This window comes from Scyliorhinus canicula, chromosome 4, assembly GCF_902713615.1.
Source record: "Scyliorhinus canicula chromosome 4, sScyCan1.1, whole genome shotgun sequence".
NCBI lineage: Eukaryota > Metazoa > Chordata > Chondrichthyes > Carcharhiniformes > Scyliorhinidae > Scyliorhinus > Scyliorhinus canicula.
Window position 1 is genome coordinate 211,931,554 of NC_052149.1, and position 20,294 is coordinate 211,951,847.

The window sequence follows — 20,294 nt, forward strand, 5'->3', positions numbered from 1 at the left end:
TCAAATGTGTAATTATGTCTGTCCCCTCGCAACTGTTCGAATTCTTATAATGCTTCATTCTTTTTGGGAGACAAAGGAGGGTTCACTAAACATAAAAGTTGAAATGCATGTTAATGCATTTTTGCGGGATTTTCCGGTACTTTCTGCCGGCGGGATCTTCTGGTTCCTCCAAAGTCAACCTGTTGCTCGTTATGCTTTCCCTTAATTTGCTCTGTTTTAATTACCTTTGCTCAAGAGTCGCCAGGTATCTTTCTGATACCACCACATGGTTCAAACCGAATACTGATCAATGACTCAATACACCAGTTAGTAAGTTTGAAATCAATGCACATTTATTTACACACAGAGTCAATTATTACTCATGCACAAACTCTACTCACTAAACTACAACTACTACTAAAAGCCTATACTTAGCTTTGGATGCCCACTCAGTCAGAGGAACAATGGCCGTTGTCCGGTTCTGATACTGCTGGCTTTGAACTGGTATAGAATAGTAGCTAGGAGCGCCTATCTCCTAGCGTGCGTTGACCTTAGACTTACCTGGCTGGTGCTTGGTGGGCCTCTCGTCGCTGAGAGCCAAAGGCCAAAGTGGAGGTGAAGAAGAAGAGTAAGAGAGCGAACTGACATTGGGGACTCTTCTTTATAGTCCAAAGGATTTCGCGCCCTTCTGACGGACCCTGGACTTGGTCCCAATTAATTGGACCATGACCCAATCGTTTGTATTGATTCTCTCCAATAACGGGGTTATTCCCCGATCGCTGGGCGGGCATCAGGAAACTGTTGGCCTGCCTTTGTTTTAGTCTCCACTGGCACCGGGGAGTCTGCCCTGGTACCGATTCTTTAAATGTTTCTCTTTTGTCCCCGGAGAAAGCTGATTACTATGCTAATGGCTTGTAGTTTCAGTTCTGTCTGGGCTCTGCAAGTTCCAATCCACAGGAAACCTTGTACCTGCTTGTTTTTCTAGTGCTGTCCATTTTTCCCCGTACTTTTTGCGAGTGTCCATTTTGGAATCGGGACATGGCCACCCCAGGTGGCTACACTCCCTCCTTGTGATCCTCAGTGCGAAGCGTGAAGGATCACATTACTGCGATGTCTTCGTTCTCTGACCAAGCTGGGCACCCATGACTAAGCTCTACTCTGACCTTAACTATGCAACATATTTTTCATTAAACAATTTTACATACACACATCATCAAAACTCTATGGGGCACTATGGCATTAAGGACATGCATTGCAAAAATATAAAATAACTGGAACCTCTAACTATTCTCAATAAACTATCCTCACTCAAACAATTCAAAAATATCCTAACATCTTAACTGTACAAAAATAGCAGCATTCAAATTTCTCTGGTTTGGCAGTCAAACACAGAGTTCACATTTCTTTATTGAATAAACAAACACACACAAAACAAAAACGAATGCACTTTAATCCATGTCAAGGGGTTCGGGGTCTGGTGGAAACCGAAAATAGGGGATCTAATTCTGTATACCGGGGTGCAAGAGCGGTGCGCTCTCCTTCGCCATTTCCTCATTCGAATGGTCTGCAAGACACTGCAAAGTATCGGCAGTGCTAAAAGTGCTTCAACGACATATGAGAGGGAACACCAAGTGATAAACTTATCACACCAGGTTGGGGTACTGTTGACTGTTGCTGGGCTCTGAGTACTGTGGGGGAGTGAATCATTGACGGCCTGTGGGGTGGGGGTGAGGGGGTTAGCGTTCGCGCGCAACCAAAGGGATCCTGCTAGTGTCCATATAACAAAGGTGGAGGTCATCTTCATCTTTCCTTCTCTTGTCTTTCTTCTCTTCTTGTCGTCTTCTGGAATCCTGTGAACACAAGCATAACATCTGTCATTATCTTGCTTAAAATCTCGTGTGTTTGTCTGTCTGTCCTTTATTGCCAATTACCCTTTATAATTGGTCACCATCTGTGACTCCCTCATTTAAAAAAAAACGGATTTCTGGACAAGACATTCTGGAAAAATACTGACACAGTGCGAGCCGTCTCGCAGCCTGTGCGATTTACCATCACAATGTTTGCGGATGTAAATAGCATGAGGAAAGCAACCGAAGGGCCGCCATGAAACAAACAAAACCTTTTGAAACAAAAGAGCCAAAATGAGGTGCGTATGGGCCGCGGCGGGTAAGAATTGGATGGAATCCCTGGGTAGGACGGTATGTGCTCTACCCGAGCATAGCTGACCAGAGGGGGGTCCTCAGGCAGGGCGGGGATAAGTGCCGTTTCTCCACTGCCTGAGTAACCGGCAAGAACGGGCACGAATGTAGTCGTCGTGGGGGGTTGCAGTAATGCCTCTTCTACCTTCAAATCAGAAGAGCAATTATGAACCGGTGTCTGGGCAAATTCTCAGAGGTTTCTGCGGACAAACTAGGTGGTTGTCCGTGGACAAACTTGTGCCATTAACTGCCAGGGGGCGTTAAAGGAATGGTGGTGTGGGGCTGTGAAACTGTTTGACTTCTGAACAAACAACACCTAACAAACACATATAAACAAACATGCAACAAACACCGTGCAGGTTCCATCAGAAAGGACACCGTATCTCTCTAGCGGTTCCTTTTTAAACCATCATATGGACACCTCAGTTTTCAGTTGCGAACAGAGTCGCAAAGGGATTCGCGTGGTGGGAGTCAGACTCAATGTCATCATCTTCTCCCAGCTGCCATACTCTTGACTGTAGTAGCCTTGCCAAAGCTGCGTGAGCCGATTTGGGGTCCATCTCATCGTTCCTGATGAGCCTGAACGAATTGTCTCGGTGCCAGAATCGTGTGTCTAGGTTTGAGCTGCAGGGGTTCAATCCATAATCATCGGGCGGTTGGTCTGGGTCAGGGGCTTTGATGTATGTGATCTCAAAGGGATCACTTGAATCATACTTGGAATCGCTGGGAGTGGGGCCTGGTACAGGGGGATAGTCATAACATGGTGTGCTGTGGCTGTCGTCAGTGCTCTCGTAGTCACTGTCACTGTCGCTGCTGTCTGGGGGCGGGGAGAGGCGGAGTTGTGTGTCTGGGGGCGGAGTCCAAGTTGAGTCTGAGGACGGGCTAGGCTGGCTGGGGGAGGGTAGGAATGCGTCATTTGTGGGCGGGGCGTGGTCGTCTGCTGCTGCGAGCAGGATGTGGTGTGTGTGGTTGTTCTGCGAGCCATAAGCCTTAAGCTGGTTTATGTGGAACCACGCAGACTTTCCATTAGGATATTTGATTTTGTAGACAGAGGGGCTTACTCTATCCGAAATGGAGTACGGACCTGAGTATTTTGGTGAAAGGAATGTGCTCGGGTTGTATAGGGAAAGCATCACTTGCTGCCCTACTTCAAACTCAGTGGCATGCACTGTCTTGTCGAAACATGCCTTGCTTTGTTTCTTCCTTGTTTCCATTCTCACAGCGGCTGCGAGTTGGGCCGATTCAACATTTTCTATTAACTGTTGTACAGCGTTTTCGTGTGTGAGGGCTGTCACTGCGGGGCTGGTCAGATCTAAACCTAATAAATATTCTGTTCCTTTCATGGGGCGTCCGGTCATGAGAGTGTGGGGAGTGTATCCTGTGGACGTGGATACCGTGTTACTTAAAAACATTAACGCAAATGGGAGAACTGAATCCCAGGTGCTGTTATTCTGTTGTACTATTTTTCTGAGGGTGGCTTTTAGTGTCCTATTCATGCGTTTGACAATACCACTTGACTGGGGTTGGTATGCGATATGAAACTTCTGAGTTATGCCGAAAATTGTGAGGATTTTTTCATGACTCGTCCTGTGAAATGGGAGCCTTGATCGGACTCTATACTGCGGGGGGTCCCCATCTTGTAAAGATATGGCGGGTTAGAATTTTTGCCGTGGTCTTAGCCGTATTAGTGCGCGATGGAAATGCTTCCACCCATTTTGTGAAGGTGTCGATGACCACCAACACATACTTATATCCGTTTCTGCAAGGGGGTAGGGGTCCTATGAAGTCTATCTGTAGATTAGTCCACGGGCATTAACGGGGCGGGTATGGCTAAGTTGAGCCTTCTTTGCATACCTGTCGGGATTGTTTTGGGCACAGATTAAGCAATTCTCAATGTAATGTGTCACATCGGCTTTTAAATTTGGTCACCAACAGAGCGGTCTGAGGTGGGCTAAAGTGGGTTCAATTGCCTGATGTCCGTGATTGTCGTAGAACAAACAAATGAGTTGGTTCCTATCTTGCTCTGGAACTACATAAAGGCTGTCTTTTCGAATCACACCGTCATGTGTGGTCATGGAATTCTTAAATTTGTCATAAGGGGCTGGGAAGGTTCACTTTAAAACTTCCCTGAGTTTCTCATCCAGTTTCTGTGCCTGGGCTAAATCCTGGATGTTGGTCTGTGAGACCTGAACTGCGTGTACTAGGGCGCTTTCGGGGGGCGTTCCAAAAATAACCATGTCTAGAACCTGCCTTTACTGGGCGTCTGCTTTAACATTACCAGGGGGGGACGAACGGTGGTGACTGCAAACTTTAACGATTCAGTATTTCCTGTCCTTTGCCTGCTTTAAAATATGGCGGAGTAATGGGGCTGATGGTAGGGTTTTTCCGTCTGCGGAAACAAATCCTCTTGTTTCCCACAGGGGTAGGAATTCGGTTAAACTATTACAGACATACAAACTGTCTGAATCGATGTCTGCTGGAGTGGGGAATGAGTTGGGGTGGTCTACTATGTACGCTATTGCTGCCAGCTCTGCTGCCTGCGAGCCTAAGTGTCTTGGCAATTTTAGGGAAATCTCTTCTAGGGCGCGTCCCTGTGCGTCCCCTACATAAATACCGCATCCTGTTATGCGTTTGCCGTCTAAAACTGTGGAGGAGCCATCCACATAGATTTTCAGGGGTGCGCACGTATCTGTGGGCTGGGGTCTCTGGGGTGAAATACCTATCTTCCTGGGAGGTGTCTTTGGGATGAATGGGCCGGTGTTGTGTTGTGTGGAGATAATCTCACATTCATGAGGGGTGCCTGGGCACTGTACATTGTCTGCAAGGAAGGTGTGGGTTTTGTTCTTTTAACTGTGATGTCCCATCCCTGTAAAAGGGTCCAACGGGCTGCTCGGATTTGGCTGACTGTGCCATCTTTAAGTTGGCCATCTAACAATAGCTGTGTCGGGGTGTGTTCTGTGAGGATGGTGATGGGGTTGAGTCCTGTGATGTATGAAAAGTACTGTACTGGCCAAAAAACTGCGAGAATCCTTGCTCGACAGGGTCTAGCACTCTTGAGGTGTATGCCACGGGTCTTAACTGGTCATGCCATTCCTGGAGGAGCACAGCCGAAAGGGTTCAGTCAGTGCTTGCTACTTCGATAGCGTACGGGGAAAGTGGGTCTGGGACCTGTAGTGCGGGGGCTGTGCTGACTGCTCTTTTTAAAGCATCCACGGCATCTGTATGCTGCGGAAGCCATTCCCAAGGTATCTTTTTCTTGAGAAGGTCGGATAGGGGCGCTGCCTTAGTGGCGAAACCTTCAATGTGGTTTCGTCAGTAGCCAATCAGTCCTAAAAATGACCGGAGGGCTGAGACATTATGGGGAATGGGCAATTTGACAATCGAGTCAATCCTTTTCTGCTCGATCTCGCGTTTACCATGTGTGATAACTGTTCCCAAGTATATCACTTTTTCTTCCAAAATCTGGGCCTTTTTGGGGTTAACCTTACATCCAATTTCTTTTAGGAGTCCTCGGAGTTCTGCTAGAAGCAAAATGTGCTCTGTTTTTGTGTTTGTCTGTAGTAGCAGGTCATCTACATACTGGACCAGACATTCGGGGTGGGAAAATGTTGCTGATCCATTTGCCAGCTGTCTGTGGAAAATGGAGGGGGAGTTGTGGAAGTCTTGTGGAAGGCACGTCCACGTATACTGCTGTCCTTTAAAGGTGAAGGCAAATTTGTACTGGCACGCCAATGGGATAGACCAAAAGCCGTTACTAATGTCCAAAACCGTAAAGAACCGTGACTTGAGTCCCTGCTTGAGCATGGTCTCGGGACTTGTGGCTACGGTGGGGGCTGCTGCTGGGGTTACTTTGTTCAGTTCCCGGTAATCAATGGTCAGTCGCCATGGTCCATCAGGTTTCCCGATGGGCCAAATCAAGGCATTATTAGTGGAGGCTACTGATCTCAGTACGCCCTGGTCTAATAAGCTGTCTATAACTTTAGAGATTTCTCCCTCTGCTTCCTGGGGAAATCCGTACTGTTTCTGGCGTCTGAGGTCAGGACCTGTAATCCGCACAGAGCCAGCCATACTGCCACAGTCGTGCTTGTGCTGTGCAAATGCTGCTTTGTGTTCTTGCAGGACTGCCCTAACCTGTTTGTCTGCACTAATGGCTTGAGGATCGAACCAGTAGTCTCCAACTGAGCTAACCCTATTTACATACTCTCCTACCGTGAGCGTGGTGGGGGCTCGTGCTGCTTTTGCCATTTTCCAGACACATTTATTGACTGGATCGAATGAAAGGTTGTGGGAGCTCATAAAATCGATTCTTAAAATATGTTCTGCTGTGTGGGGCAGATCAACTAACACTATAGGGTGCTTGGTTGTTATATTGCCGATTTGTATGGATACAGGGGCTGTGATGTGTCCCTGCTGTAAGTAGCCTGTAAAGCCGCTGAGGTTGATGGTGTCTGTTGTGGGCCACGTGTCCCTCTGAAACACCGTGGAGGAATTGAGTGTGGTGCGGGACCCTCCTGTGTCCCAAAGAAATTCAGCGGGCTGACCCCGGACTCTGCCTGCTACGACCGGTCGACCGGACTTATCCCAAAGGGTGTCGCAGACCCAAGTTGGGGAGCCCGAACACCGTCAGTCTGTGCCGTTCATGTTTCCATGGTCTGAACGGGCGCTAACACTATGTATAGGCTTTGCCCTATTTCTATTTAGGGTGCCTGTCTGTTAGGCTCTCTGTTGTTTCTGTGGCGCGTTGCACTCTCGTGCAAAGTGTCCTAACTGACCACAGTTGTAACACTCTTGTGATTTGGGCTGGGGTGGGCTGTTCCTACTCTCATTTATCCATGTGGGGTTCTGGTGCGCTTTAACTGTATGCATATCTGCATCTGCCTGCTCTTCCTCTGCTTTCTTAAACGTGGTCTTGCTCTGAACGGATTGCTTCCAAGCGCGGGATAACCTTTTCAAAACCCATTTCTCATTGTGGGCCTCATCTGAGGGGTCGTAATTCGCGCAAGCTCTCTGTCCTGCCTCTGTTGCATGAGATTCGAGTCCATTTTGCCATATTATCTGGGGACAAATGGGCGCGGGCTAATTCATCAAGAACTGCTGTGAAATGAATCCACAAGCGTCCAGCAAACGCTGTGGGGTGCTCTGTCTTCTTTTGCCTACATTTGTTTAGGCCTTCTACCGGGTCTCCTCTGTTATAGCCGATCGCATCAAGGATCGCTGTGTGCATCTCTGTTAGGGTGCCTCCTACATTCTGTGGGTCGGGAAGGGCTGCCACGACTGAAGGATCGAGGCTCAAAACTGTGAGCTTTACCTGCTCTCTCTTGTCCAGGCCGTACATGGTGCCCTGCTGTTTAACCCTAGCGAAGAATCGGTGGGGGTCAGAAGTGGGGAGGGACGGTGTAATTTTCTCACAAGCGTCCCGTAATTGGGTCACGGTTAAGGGGGTTGTATACAGGAAATCTGTGTCTCCTCCTGCTGCGGCCCTGCGGTGTGTGGTTACCGGATTCATGGGGGTGTGTTCTGCCTGTTCGGTGGGGGGTTGGGGTGCTCTTCTTTTCTGGGGTACATGCTCCAAGTACGTATCTATGGGCTGTTTTGTTTAATTCCTGCCAATCTGGGCCGTTTTCCTGATCTAGTTGGGGTCCGAATGTGCTCTGAAAACCATTTTGAACTGAAAGCAGGGATTGCAATTTTGCAATTTGCTTCCGGCACTTTGCGTGGTCTACCGCGCTCTGCCTTTGTTCCGTTGTGGAAGCATGGAGTGCTCGTAGGCTGCTTTTAAGTCATTGCACTGTTTCTGCAATGCCTCTACCTGCTGTTCTGTTTCTTGTCTTACCAAGACCGCACGTTGTGTGTCCTGATAGGCTTTGTCATACTGGGTCTGGATGCTGCTTAAGTGCGCCAGACAAGACTGGTGTGCCCTCTTGGCATCATCCACCTCTCTGTCTTTTGCTGCTAACTTCTCTCTTAACTCGCTCTTCTCTCTCTCTATCTCATTCACATCTACCTTACTCGTTCTATCTCTCTCCTCTATCTCTCTACGGAGTGTCCTAACGACCTCCTCTGTGCCTCGCAATTATGCCAGACAGGACACGATTGCCATCGGCTTGCGAGCTTTTCCCAAGCTCTTCTTCTGAATCTCTGTCAGGTTCTCCCACCAAGTATGTCCTATACTCCCGGGACCTGTTTCCTCATTTGCACAAAATTCGCTCCAAAGGGGCCATCCTTTCCCTTTAAGGTACTTCCTTATTTCCTCTTCCCAAACGGGACACTGTCCTACTCTGCTGGTTGCTGCGACATCGAATTCCTGTGGGTTCATAAGGCGTTCCATTGCCTTCATTGCCATTTTTCCTATATCTGGGTTCATACTAAATTTGGAACAGGGGGTGATAAAGCAGCGATGTAAACACGGGTACGGCTTACGCTAATTTCCAGCCTACAAAACTCCCGACAGTTTTACGCAACAAAATCTCTCAGGTTTACCTTATATCCATGTTAGTACGCATGCATTAACACACTTCCGAATTCTGGAGGATTGATCAGTACTGCTTAAACTCTTGTGGTTCTTCTGTTTCCAATTGGATTTCTAATTCAAATTTTGGGTTGTCTTGGAGTGGGGGGGCCACTTCTAAGTCGAGTCCCATCAGAGTCGCCAGTAAATGTTGCTCATTATGCTTTCCCTTAATTTGCTCTGTTTTAATTACCTTTGCTCAAGAGTCGCCAGGTATCTTTCTGATACCACCACAAGGTTCAAAACCGAATACTGATCAATGACTCGATACACCGGTTAGTAAGTTTGAAATCAATGCACATTTATTCACACACACAGTCAATTATTAATCATGCACAAACTCTACTCACTAAACTACAACTACTACTAAAAGCCTATACTTAGCTTCGGATGCCCACTCAGTCAGAGGAACAATGGCCGTTGTCCGGTTCTGATACTGCTGGCTTTGAACTGGTATAGAATAGTAGCTAGGAGCACCTATCTCATAGCGTGCATTGACCTTAGATTTACTTGGCTGGTGCTTGGCGGGCCTCTCGTCGCTGAGAGCCAAAGGCTAAGGCCAAGGTGAAGAAGAAGAGTAAGAGAGTGAACTGACCTTGGGGACTCTTCTTTATAGTCCAAAGGATTTTGCGCCCTTCTGGGCAGACCCTGGACTTGGTCCCAATTAATTGGACCATGTCCCAATCATTTGTATCGATTCTCTCCAATAACGGGGTCGTTCCCCGATCGCTGGGCAGGCCCTAGGTAACCGTTGGCCTGCCTTTGTTTTAGTCTCCACTGGCGCCGGGGAGTCTGCCCTGGTACCGATTGTTTAAATGTTTCTCTTTTGTCCCCAGAGATAGCTCATTACTAAGCTAATGGCTTGTAGTTTCAGTTCTGTCTGGGCTCTGCAAGTTCCAATCCACAGGAAACCTTGTACCTGCTTGTTTTTCTAGTGCTGTCCAATTTTCCCTGTACTCTTTGCAAGTGTCCATTTTGGAATCGGGATGTGGCCACCCCAGGTGGCTTCAAACCCCTGCATTGGGTTCCCTGGCGGCAGGACCAGAAAGCTATGCAAATTGCCATTGATTTCGACAGGACTGGAAGATCCCACTATCGGCCAATGGCAAGCTGACTCCGCCATTGGAAGAGCCACCTCCGCCATGGGATAACCCACTGTGGAGGGTGGGGTGTGGGAGTATGATGGTGAAAAATTCCAGCTAATTGAAAACCATGATAAAAATCATGGCTTATATTGCAGCACATTATTAAGGTTGGAAACAGTAAGGAGAAAATGAGAAAATAAATTCCTGGGTAGTAGAAGCCTACAGATTAGCAGGATAGGATTACATTACTGAGGCAGTTAAGGAGTTCTGCAGTCTTAAGAGTTTCAGGGAAGAATCAATTGGGGTGATGAGATGGGAAACGCAATCTTAATTTCAAAGGATTGTGGAGGCAAAGTGCCACAATTTCCTTGTAGCAGTTCAGCACTTATCCAGGGTACAACACACACAACTAACACATGCAGAATTTTAAAATAAAAATATATTTTACTTTGTCTTCCATACAAGGAACAGGAGCACCACCTTGTAAGTGCAAGGGAGTGTGAGACAAGCACAGATGGATGGTAAACTGTCAGGCAAGTGAGTGAGTTTAAGGAAGTTATTTATTCTTATACACCGGAATTAAATGTAATTTTACACGTACTCAATCTCACTCATGCACCCACACACACACAAGTATAGATAAAGGTCATGCACTTTTACAGATTACCGAAATCTCAGTCTCTGATTTATGGTCTGATAAAAGTCCCCCACAGGAGATTGATTAGCAAAATTACAGCACATGGGATAGGAGACAATTTACTGACATGGATTCAGGATTGGCTAACGGGCAGAGAGTAGGAAAAAACGACAATTCTCACATTGGCAGGCTATGATTAGTGGGGCACCCCAGCTGTTCACAGTATAAATATGGGAGAAGGCAATTCAGTTGGAGAAAATAGGAGGTGTGCCTCAAAATTGGACCAAAATTTGGACCAAAATTAGGAGAATCTTTTTACCCAGAGGGTTGCTTCTTTTTAGAATTCTCTACCGCAGGGGGCTGAGGAAGCTCAGTTATTGAGTATGTTTACAGTAGAGATTGATAGATTTCTAAATGCCAATGATGTAAAGAGATATGGGAAAAATGTGGAAAAAAGGCATTTAAATGGTTGATCTGCCCTGATCGTATGGAATCCCGAAACAGGTTTGATGGCCTCATTGGCCAACTCCTGCTCCTATGTAGCATTCCTGTGGTCTATTTTTAAGAGACCCCAATTATTTTTTTCCAATTAAGGAGCAATTTAGTGTGGCCATTCCACCTACCCTGCACATTCTTGGGTTTTAAGGGTGAGACCCACACAGACACGGAGAGAATGTGCAAACTCCACATGGACAGTGATCGGGCTGGGATCAAGCCTGGGTCCTCGGCGGCGTGAGGCAGCAGTGCTAACCACTGCACCACCGTGCAGCCCTGTCTGTGGTCTTTTGAATGGTTTTGATGATTTAAAGTTGGAGTTATGTTTTATAAGGCGAAGGGTGCACAGCTGGTTGTGAAGTTTATTTTAGTCAGACAGCTCAGGGGTTGGTTCTCAGGTCATATGTGAAAACTAGAACAGGTTGCATATTCTGCCTGCCTGATGCCTATCAGCTAGTTTCCAAGTCTGGTTCGAAGACTGGCTTCTGATGGTTTATGTGGAACATGTCGACTCCCATTTCTGGAAGGGTCCAAGATCAGACCAGTGGCTGTGCTTATACTGAATTCGGCTGCAGGCATTGTCTTTGGGGGCGGATTCCTTCTTCCGTTCTTGCAGTTTTTCACTTGCTGACTCCCAGTTATTTGGCGAGTTAGCAACTGTCATGATGTTTAGCATCAAACCAGCTTTGCACTTCATTCTTTTTCCTAGACGCGCCATTTCTTTCCATCGTTTCCCATGCGCAATCTGCTCTTTGCGGTATGCCTCAAACTCCCGTGCATCTTCTTGGCAACACGGCTTGTATCATCCGTTTGGTCCCAAGTGCTGAGTTATATAGTGAGAAACACCTGCCTTCTCTGAGGTGAAACATTGAGGCCATGTAAGTGTAGCATTTCATAGTAGAAAAGGGGAGTTGATTTAGATGTTGAGTATGGGCCTCAACAGCATATTTGGCATTGTAAAAACGGGACTGCCTTATGCACTGGATCGACTTTCAATCTACCCAGAGGACAGATTTCAAGCCGTGGCTTTGATCTTAGCATAGCTAGGCTAACAAAAAGTAAAACAATCATTTGGAGTTCCCAAACCACACCTGGGCTAAGGAGGAGGGAAACAATCAGCCATTGCTCCAGTAACAAACCTAATCTAATAGAAAGCAAAGGATAGGAGCAACCAGCATTGGCCCACATTATCATGAAAATATGTGTTTGCTATGGGTCAAGTGATAATCATATCATACTCATTTGTGACACCTCCCAGCCAATCATGATGCCTGCACTCACTGGCAAAGGCATCAATATTAAATTTTCTGTGTGGGGGAATTCCCTGCAAATATTGATGCAATTCCAGGGATTTCCTGATAGAATTGTCAAAAGACATTGTCAGCTACACAAAAGAAAACAGTGTTATCATTGCACCGAGCATTTGTATTAATATCTGGAACAGAAATAGCACGTGGTAAGCCAACTCACAGCAAAATGCAGAATTGTGATGACAGGGAGATATCTGATAATCTCATGCACTCCTGGCATCGCTTGTGGATCTGCTAAATATTGGAAACTCAATTTGAAGAACCCAAATATGATAAATAGCTACTTGAGCAAGGTACAAGGGAGAGCTGACGCTGATGGACCACCGTTTAGCACTCAACAGACAGAAAGAGAGACAACTGAGGGAAATAAACACTGAGATGAATAGAGTTGAGTACTTTATAGTGAAACATATTGGAAATGCGTCAAAATGAATAGAGCTGTGTTCATCATAATGAGCCAGAATTAAACAATTGAATGAACAAAGAAGTATTTATGATGAAGCAATGGGTTTACAATCCTTTCAAGATGGACAAAGCTGGTTTATTCCACTGAAATGAAGTGCCAATTCCAAATGATATTAAGGCAGCAGAGATGATACAGATACGGGCAACAAGGGTAACTTGCGGTTGATTAATTAAACTGCGAAAGAGCGCTGAGGAAACTAACTTTTTTCTCAGAAAAACTAAATATTATGGGGATGTAACTCAGGTTTTTAAAATAATGAACAGAATCAATAACGTGAACCCATTTCATGCAAACCAGGATATAATTTGGGGATGTGTTCATAAAGAGAGATAACATTGAAATATATTCTCCGTGTTTATCACAGCGAGACATTTCAGCACACACTGAAGAAGCCCGAGGATGTTACAATATGATAAATGTACAAAGCAATCAATTTGGTCTGGTGAGGCAAATTACAAACCTGATCACAAAGGAACAAAATCTAACCATCTCCCCTTGACATTCAACAGCATTGCCAACATCACGTTCCACATCATTAATATCCTGTAGCAACAAGAGCAGGTCAGAGGTTGGGAATTCTGGGGCAACTATTCCATCTCCTGAATCCCCAAAGCCTGTCCACCATCTATGAAGCACACAGTAGCACAGTGGTTAGCATAGTTGCTTCACAGCTCCAGGGTCCCAGGTTCGATTCCCGGCTTGAGTCACTGTCTGGGGAGTCTGGTGTGGAGTGTGGGTTTAAGTAGGGGGCCCTTTCCAAGAGCAGGTGCAGACTCGAAGGGCCGAATGGCCTCCTTCTGTACTGTAAATTCCATGATTCTATGATTCTAAGTCAGGGATGTGATGGAATACTGTCCCCTTGCCTGGATGCGTGCAGCTCCCACAATACGCAATAAGCTTGATACCATCCCGGAACAAAGCAGTCCGCTTGATTGACACCCCATTCACCACCTTAAACATTCACGGCCTCTACCACCGATGCACAGTGGCAGCAATATGTACCAGATACAAGATGCAAAGCAGGTCCTCACTAAGACTTTGAGGACAGCACCTTCCAAATGATAAACCGAGAAGGGCAAGTAGGTGCATGGAAACACCACCAAACCCCATCCTGACTTGGAAACGAATCACCATTCCTTCATGATCACTTGGACAAAATCCTGGAAATATCTACCTCATAGCACATTCAACCTTAACCACACAGACTGTGAGCAGTTCAAGAAAGTGCTTCAGCCGGTGGGAGAGGAGCGGGCTTGTGCAATATGTTACGATGGAAGTATTGAAAGTACGTGGATGTTTGCACATTTTTGCCTTTTTTGCTTTCTTTCTGATGATGTCTGTAACTGTTTATAAAGCCAAAAACTACTTCAATAAAATTGTTTATTAAAAAAAAAGAAAGTGCTTCAGCACCACCTTCCAAGGACAATTAGTGATGTGCAATAAGTATGGGCCATGACAGAAATTCCCATAATTCCTTGACTGAAGAAGAAATTATCGTAATTCATATTAAATTTCTGTAGCAGCCTTGTTTTATAAGATGATGACTTGTGTCATGATGGGTACTCTGTGTTAAGCATCGTTTGGTGAAGCTCAGGAACCTCACTCTGGCATGGCAGTCACTGCTGCTGTACTTTCTGCAGAGGAAGGCCGTGGACTGTGAAGGTTTACTTTTGCTGGTCTCTATTTTCCCTGTGCTCGCTCCTCGGTCTGCTGAGCATTTTGTTTTTGCTTACCTCTGCCAATGCCTTTCTAGACTGTTAGCTTCCAGAGGTCACTGTCATCAACGACTGTCTCCCAGTTGGCGGTGCCAATACCTGCCATCATCATATCTCGCTTGAAGGTTTCCTTATGGAAGAGGTATCGACATCTAGTAGGTCATGAACCAGTGGCCATTTCAACATCAAGAAGGTCCTTGGGTAAATGGTCAACATCCATCTGATGAATGTGGCTGAGCCAGAGCAGATGTTGTTACTTTAACAATGAATGTATGTTGAAAGAATTAGCACACTCCAGGACCTCAGAGTTGGTGACCATGTCCTGGCAAGAGATGCTGAGGATGCATCTGAGACAGCAAAGTTGGAAATTGTTCATATTAATTCATATCAATTTAACTATTTCATTGAAATTATTCCAACTATGAGGTGTATAAAATTATTAGTTTTGTAACTGTATCTTTTTGTTGATAGGATTATTATATTTTGGAGCTGGATCTTTAAATTTAGGCACAGTAAGAAGTCTTACAACACCAGGTTAAAGTTCAACAGGTTTGTTTTGAATTACTAGCTTCACCTGAGGAAGGAGCTGCGCTCCGAAAGCTCGTGTTTGAAACAAACCTGTTGGACTTTAACCTGGTGTTGTAAGAACTCTTACTGTGCTCACCCCAGTCCAACGCCGGCATCTCCACATCATGGCTTTAAATTTATGGTAAATGAAGGAGGTCATGTGACCGACTCTGCATTCTGCCTGACAATAAGCCTGGTTGGTTTGATTGTTGGAGATCAAATGAGGGCTTACTGATAACGTGACGCTAAATATTTATATTTGGAGACAATAGCAGCAGTCTCTTAGTATACTATGACTCGATGCCGAATCTCCCAAGGTTCTAAAAAGTTGTTATAGGTATTGGGTACAAACAGGTGTGCTATGAACTATCCATTTACTTCTAAGATGAAAGGGAGTTGGGATCAAATGTAGTTAAATCAGTGGTGGCACAATGGCTAGCACTGCTGCCTCATGGCACTGAGGATCCAGGTTTGATCCCGGCCCCGGGTCACTGTCCGTGTGGAGTTTGCCCATTCTCCCCATGTTTGCGTAGGTCTCACCCCCATAACCCAAAGGTGTGCAGGCTAGGTGGATTGGCCTCACTAAATTGCCTCTTAATTGGGAAAAATAGAATTGGGTACTTTAAATTAAAACAAAGAAATAAAATAGTTAAATAGTATTTCTACCTAAATAAAAACAAGTGTGTTTCATGTTGCCATGGGGAAAATTGCAGAGGAAACCATTTTTCAGATCTGGTTACACAGACCGATGGCGATTTTGTTTCGTGCAGTCATTTGAGAGGCAGAGCACAGAAGTTGGAGGCAGCCAGTCTTGTATCTGAAGCAGAGGAAATGCTGACCCTATTGTTCATCATGCAGAACGTGGGTGGGAGTTTGCACTCAAATTGAGAAGACGGAGTTCAGGAGGATGTAAAAGAGGCTGGCAGAGTTGCCTAGCTTGGGGTAGAAAGTTACCCGGCTCGGAAAATTAAAAAAAAGCAAGCCATCTGGGAATAATTTTAGACTGGATCCCGGAGGATAAAGTGTCCAGTTAAGAGACAATGTAATGTATAATTGTAGTGGGACATTTTTGGTCATGTTACAAGTTAAACTGGGAATTTATTTTCTGTACTTTAAAGTATAAATTGCCTACAAAAAGTAAAAATTGTTCAGCCGACGGTATTTTTCTCATTTGTTACAGTAAAAATTTTCAAACGTGAAATCTTGATTCTTTCAGCTGTTGACTGGAAGTTTGAATTTCTCTTTAAAGGTTATCAGTTTCTACAGAGATGGCAAAATGAATACAGGTATATTTATGACAGTAAAATAGATTATACCTATGAACAAACGGGGGGGGGGGGGGGGGGGGGGACTTGTTTGCAGTTACAGATACTGCAAACTAATTTGGGGGCGTGTTCCTTTACAGGGTGTCAGAAATAAAAAGTTTCACTGACTCAAATCCAGCGAGGCTCTCTCCAGAGTTTGAGCCGCAGTACTGTAGTTGCCTTGTAATTGAGAGCTTTGAGATCTGTAATTTCAGGGGAGTGTTGCGGGCAACCGCTCCAGCCACCGGCATTCATTATTCACACTCTGGCAACTAATCATCTCCGGGGAATTAATCCAGCAAAAAGAATTGAAATGCAACTGGGCGCAGTTCACCCGCCAAGCTGGGTTGCAGTCCGGAGCTGGATGTTCTCGCCGTGACAGTCTGCACGTAAAGTGCTTACGCGAGGGGGACGAGGAGGAGCTGAAGGTTTTAAACAGGACTCCAGTTTATGTCATAACAGAGGGCGGGTGCTGCACTGTACAAACAGCCCTTTCTTCCTCCTCTGATCGGGGACGCTGAACTCTGTGTGTGTGTGTTTGTGTTTAATCCGTGCTCCTTGGCTGTGACTTAGAAAGACACCCGGACGATGGTCGCCTCTTCCGGGCACACACTATTCGCCTTTTCTCAGCCACGGTCGAAGTTTGCAGACGGGAAGACGGGACTCGGCTCCTTCCTTTTGTTTCCTCCGAAGAGCTGAAAAGGGAAGGGCGAAGATGCCGAACTGATATGGATCTGAGAAAGGAGGGCGACAGAGGGGCACATTCCGCTTTGTTTGGGGGAAGAGGTAAGATGACTGAGGCATTCTGCGTTTTAAACCTTTCTTTCTGGTGCCCCACCAGGACCCTGCCCAAAAACTCAACACAAAGGAGGTAGAAGCCACCCCAAAGGACCCGAGCGCCTTTTCCGGGTCTATTTCTATGTATAGATTGCAAATCAAGCCTTCGACTCCCATGTACTGACTGCAATATGCAAGAGTATATTTTATATAGCATCCAAATTCTACTTTATTACTTCATTTGAACTGTTAAAAAGTGAATTAATTTAAAGTGCAGTGCCAAAGAGAAGGGACTTCTTGCTTCCTAACTGTTTACAAGGTGTGATAAGGAAGAGTTTTAAAAATGGATCATGTTTTGGGTGCCAAGCTGGTTAGAATCATTTTTTTAGTAAATTGGGCGGAGGGGGAGTGGGCAGTCTTGGGGTCTCGCCAGTAATTCGTCACAAGTATTTACTGTCTGAACGCCCAACTCTTCTCTGGTTTGTCGAGTTTAAAGTGACTTTTATTGGGAGAACTGTTTCTGCTTCCTGTTTAAGGGCAGGCAGTGGACAGTGTTTGCAGTTTATCAGAATACTCATTAATAAGAACAAAGCAGTTGCTCAAACAGTACCCGTTATTTGGACATGTTCAATAATACTATGGCAGTATTTTTTTCCTGTCCCATCTCAGAGCCAGCCACATACCATATACAGCAGTACCTCTCTCTCTCTCTCACACACACAACTTAAACTTTTTCAAATGGCGCTTGTCTAGGGCCAGTTAACTAAGCAGAGGTTGTGTTTTTGCATGGGCCACAGAATGACATTGTTCATATTCAATTAAAGGCAAAATACTGCAGATGATGGGAATCTGAAATAAAAACGAAAGTGCTGGAAGTACTCAGCAGGTCTGGCATCATCCATGATTTACTGGTGACCAGATGTGGCCGGCAACTGGTCAGCGGCCGGAGGTGGCTGGCCACTGGTCAGCGGCTGGAGGTGGCCCACCATTGGTCAATGACGGAACCTTCCGGTCCTGCCGATATCTACGGGGTGACCATCGGCAGGACTGGAAGATCCAACCAGCAGGAAGAGCCAGAAACGTTCGGTCAGTACTTCGAGTCCATGATGATTGTGTCATGACATGCAGACACACATAATGATAAACAGGCAGGCACAGACAAGCAGCTAATGGACACAGAGAACAGGACATGACCAGTGAGCAGGCAGGACACTCAGGGGTGGGATCTGACTATAAAAGACATGAGGCACTCACTCCGCCTCTTTCCACTGATGAACATCTAGAGAGTCAGTCAAGGGTGTTGTTACAATCTCACACCTCCACCACATGGCTAAGAGCTAGTCTGGTTCAGTCAGACAGAGTAACCACACTTAAGTTAGCAGAGAGTCGAACTCACAGAGAACTGTGCTAACTGTGCTATTGGTTCAATAAACCTGATTGAACTAACTTCAAGGTCTGGAGTATCTTTCTGATCTAAGCTGCATCCAGTTGCAGCCAGTGTTATACCAATGTACCTAACATGACAGATTGTTGTTCAGAGATGCCGGAAGGTAGCAGTCAGATGGGCTTTATGCAATTGGAAAGTGGGGAAGGGCAGGAAGAACAAAATGGAAGGTCTGGGAAAAGGTTGGGGGCAACAACAGGCAAAGGGCATTGTAATGGTTGTAGTAAACATAAGATCAGAAGAAATTGGACCAGGTGTAGGCCATTTTGCCCCTCCAGCCTGCTCCACCATTATGTAAGATCATGGCCGACCTGATTGAGGCCTTAACTACACTTTCCTGAATGAGTATCAATGGCTGAATAATGAACAACTCTGTCCAAAGCACAGCCACCTTGACTGCACTTCCTCACGCTCTGCCTCCTGTAAGGACTCTCCATTCCATTCTCCCCCTTTCTCTGTCTTCATATCTGCTTCAATGATGCAGCCTCGACTCCAGAGCTTCCCTTGAATGTGGTTAATCGGGCCCTCACTGTGTCCGATCAATTATCGCACTTCTGCTCTTACCACTCTTCCTCCCTCCTGGAATCATGATTGTGATCCCCTTGACCTCACTTCCAATGCTACCAGCTTGAACATTCAAAGGATCATCCTCTGCTATTTCTGTCACGATGCTGCACCAAACACATCTACCCCTGTCCTGTCAGACTCTCTTCCCCACTTCTCAATCACCTCATCTCCTTCCCAGCCCATTTAAGTCCTTTTTTCCCAACATCCAAGGCCCGAAACACACCCTCTGGGTGAAAGAGTGATTTACTTATATGTCTTTCAATTGACTACACTGCATTTGTGGCTCACAAAGCACTGGGGGAACCAGATTTAATGACGGCTTTGTAGAACACCTTCACTCAGTCTGCAAACATAACTGTAAGCTTCTGGCTCTTTGCCATTTTAATTCACCATCTAGTTCTCACAATCACATTTTGTCCTTGGCCTGCTGCAAGGTTCCAGTGCAGCTAAAGCAAGCTTTAGGAACAGCATTTCTTCTCCCAGTGTGGCACTTTATAGCCTCCTGCACTAAGCCTTGTGTTCAATCATGCGCTCTGTCCCCCCATTTTGATTCTGTTCTTTTGCCATGTGCCAGTTCTGCTATGTTTACCATATTTCTGCTATTCACACTCACTCTGGACAAACGCTTTGTTTCTTTACTACAACCATTACCACTTCCTTTGCCTTTTGTTGCAGGACATCTCAGTGATTTAATGTCGTCCAGCTGATCTCAGACCTTCCATTTTGTTCTTCCTCCCCCTCACCACCCTTCCTTTTTTTTTTAGACAGTGCCGTGTATGCACTGATGCAATGTTTTATTCCACATAGTCATTGCAAATGATGGAATTGGCAGCAGCCTGAAGCAGACATGTTAATCAATCAATTATTAAAGACAACGATCTTAACCAAAAAAGCCTCACCTTCTCCAAGGCCTGAATTTTACGCTCTGAGGTTGGGTGCATGCTCGACCTGAACAAATGTAAAATAGCGTCAAATGGCATAGGGTGTGTGTCCTGATGTTATCATGTATGTGTGCAATATTGAGGTTGGTCACAGAACATGCGCTGCCGGATCCATGCTTGTCGGCAATTAAAGCGCTCATTAAGGCCGTTGACGAGTCTTTTTAAAAAATAAATTTAAAGTGCGCAATTCTTTTTTTCAATTAAGGGCAATTTAGCGTACCACCCAGTGTCGGGAGCGGAGGGTGCATATCAGATTCTCTGCAGTGGGGTGCAGGGCTCACTCATGCCTGACACTGTGTCG

General features: G+C 45.8%; 2 protein-coding genes across 3 annotated transcripts in view; one reads left to right on the forward strand and one right to left on the reverse strand.

The window, feature by feature from the left end:
• ccng1 (cyclin G1) overlaps positions 1-16,411 on the reverse strand; it is a 53,279-nt gene extending 36,868 nt beyond the window's left edge. Inside the window, exon 1 of the mRNA XM_038796021.1 lies at positions 16,394-16,411. The gene's annotated coding sequence lies outside the window, so the exon portion shown is untranslated. The remainder of the gene's footprint in view (positions 1-16,393) is intronic.
• A 46-nt stretch (positions 16,412-16,457) lies between these two features.
• Positions 16,458-20,294, forward strand: part of LOC119965356 (cyclin-I-like) — a 49,245-nt gene continuing 45,408 nt past the window's right edge. Inside the window, exon 1 of one of the 2 annotated variants that reach the window (XM_038796017.1) lies at positions 16,458-17,050. The gene's annotated coding sequence lies outside the window, so the exon portion shown is untranslated. The remainder of the gene's footprint in view (positions 17,051-20,294) is intronic. The other variant, XM_038796015.1, reaches the window with a different exon arrangement.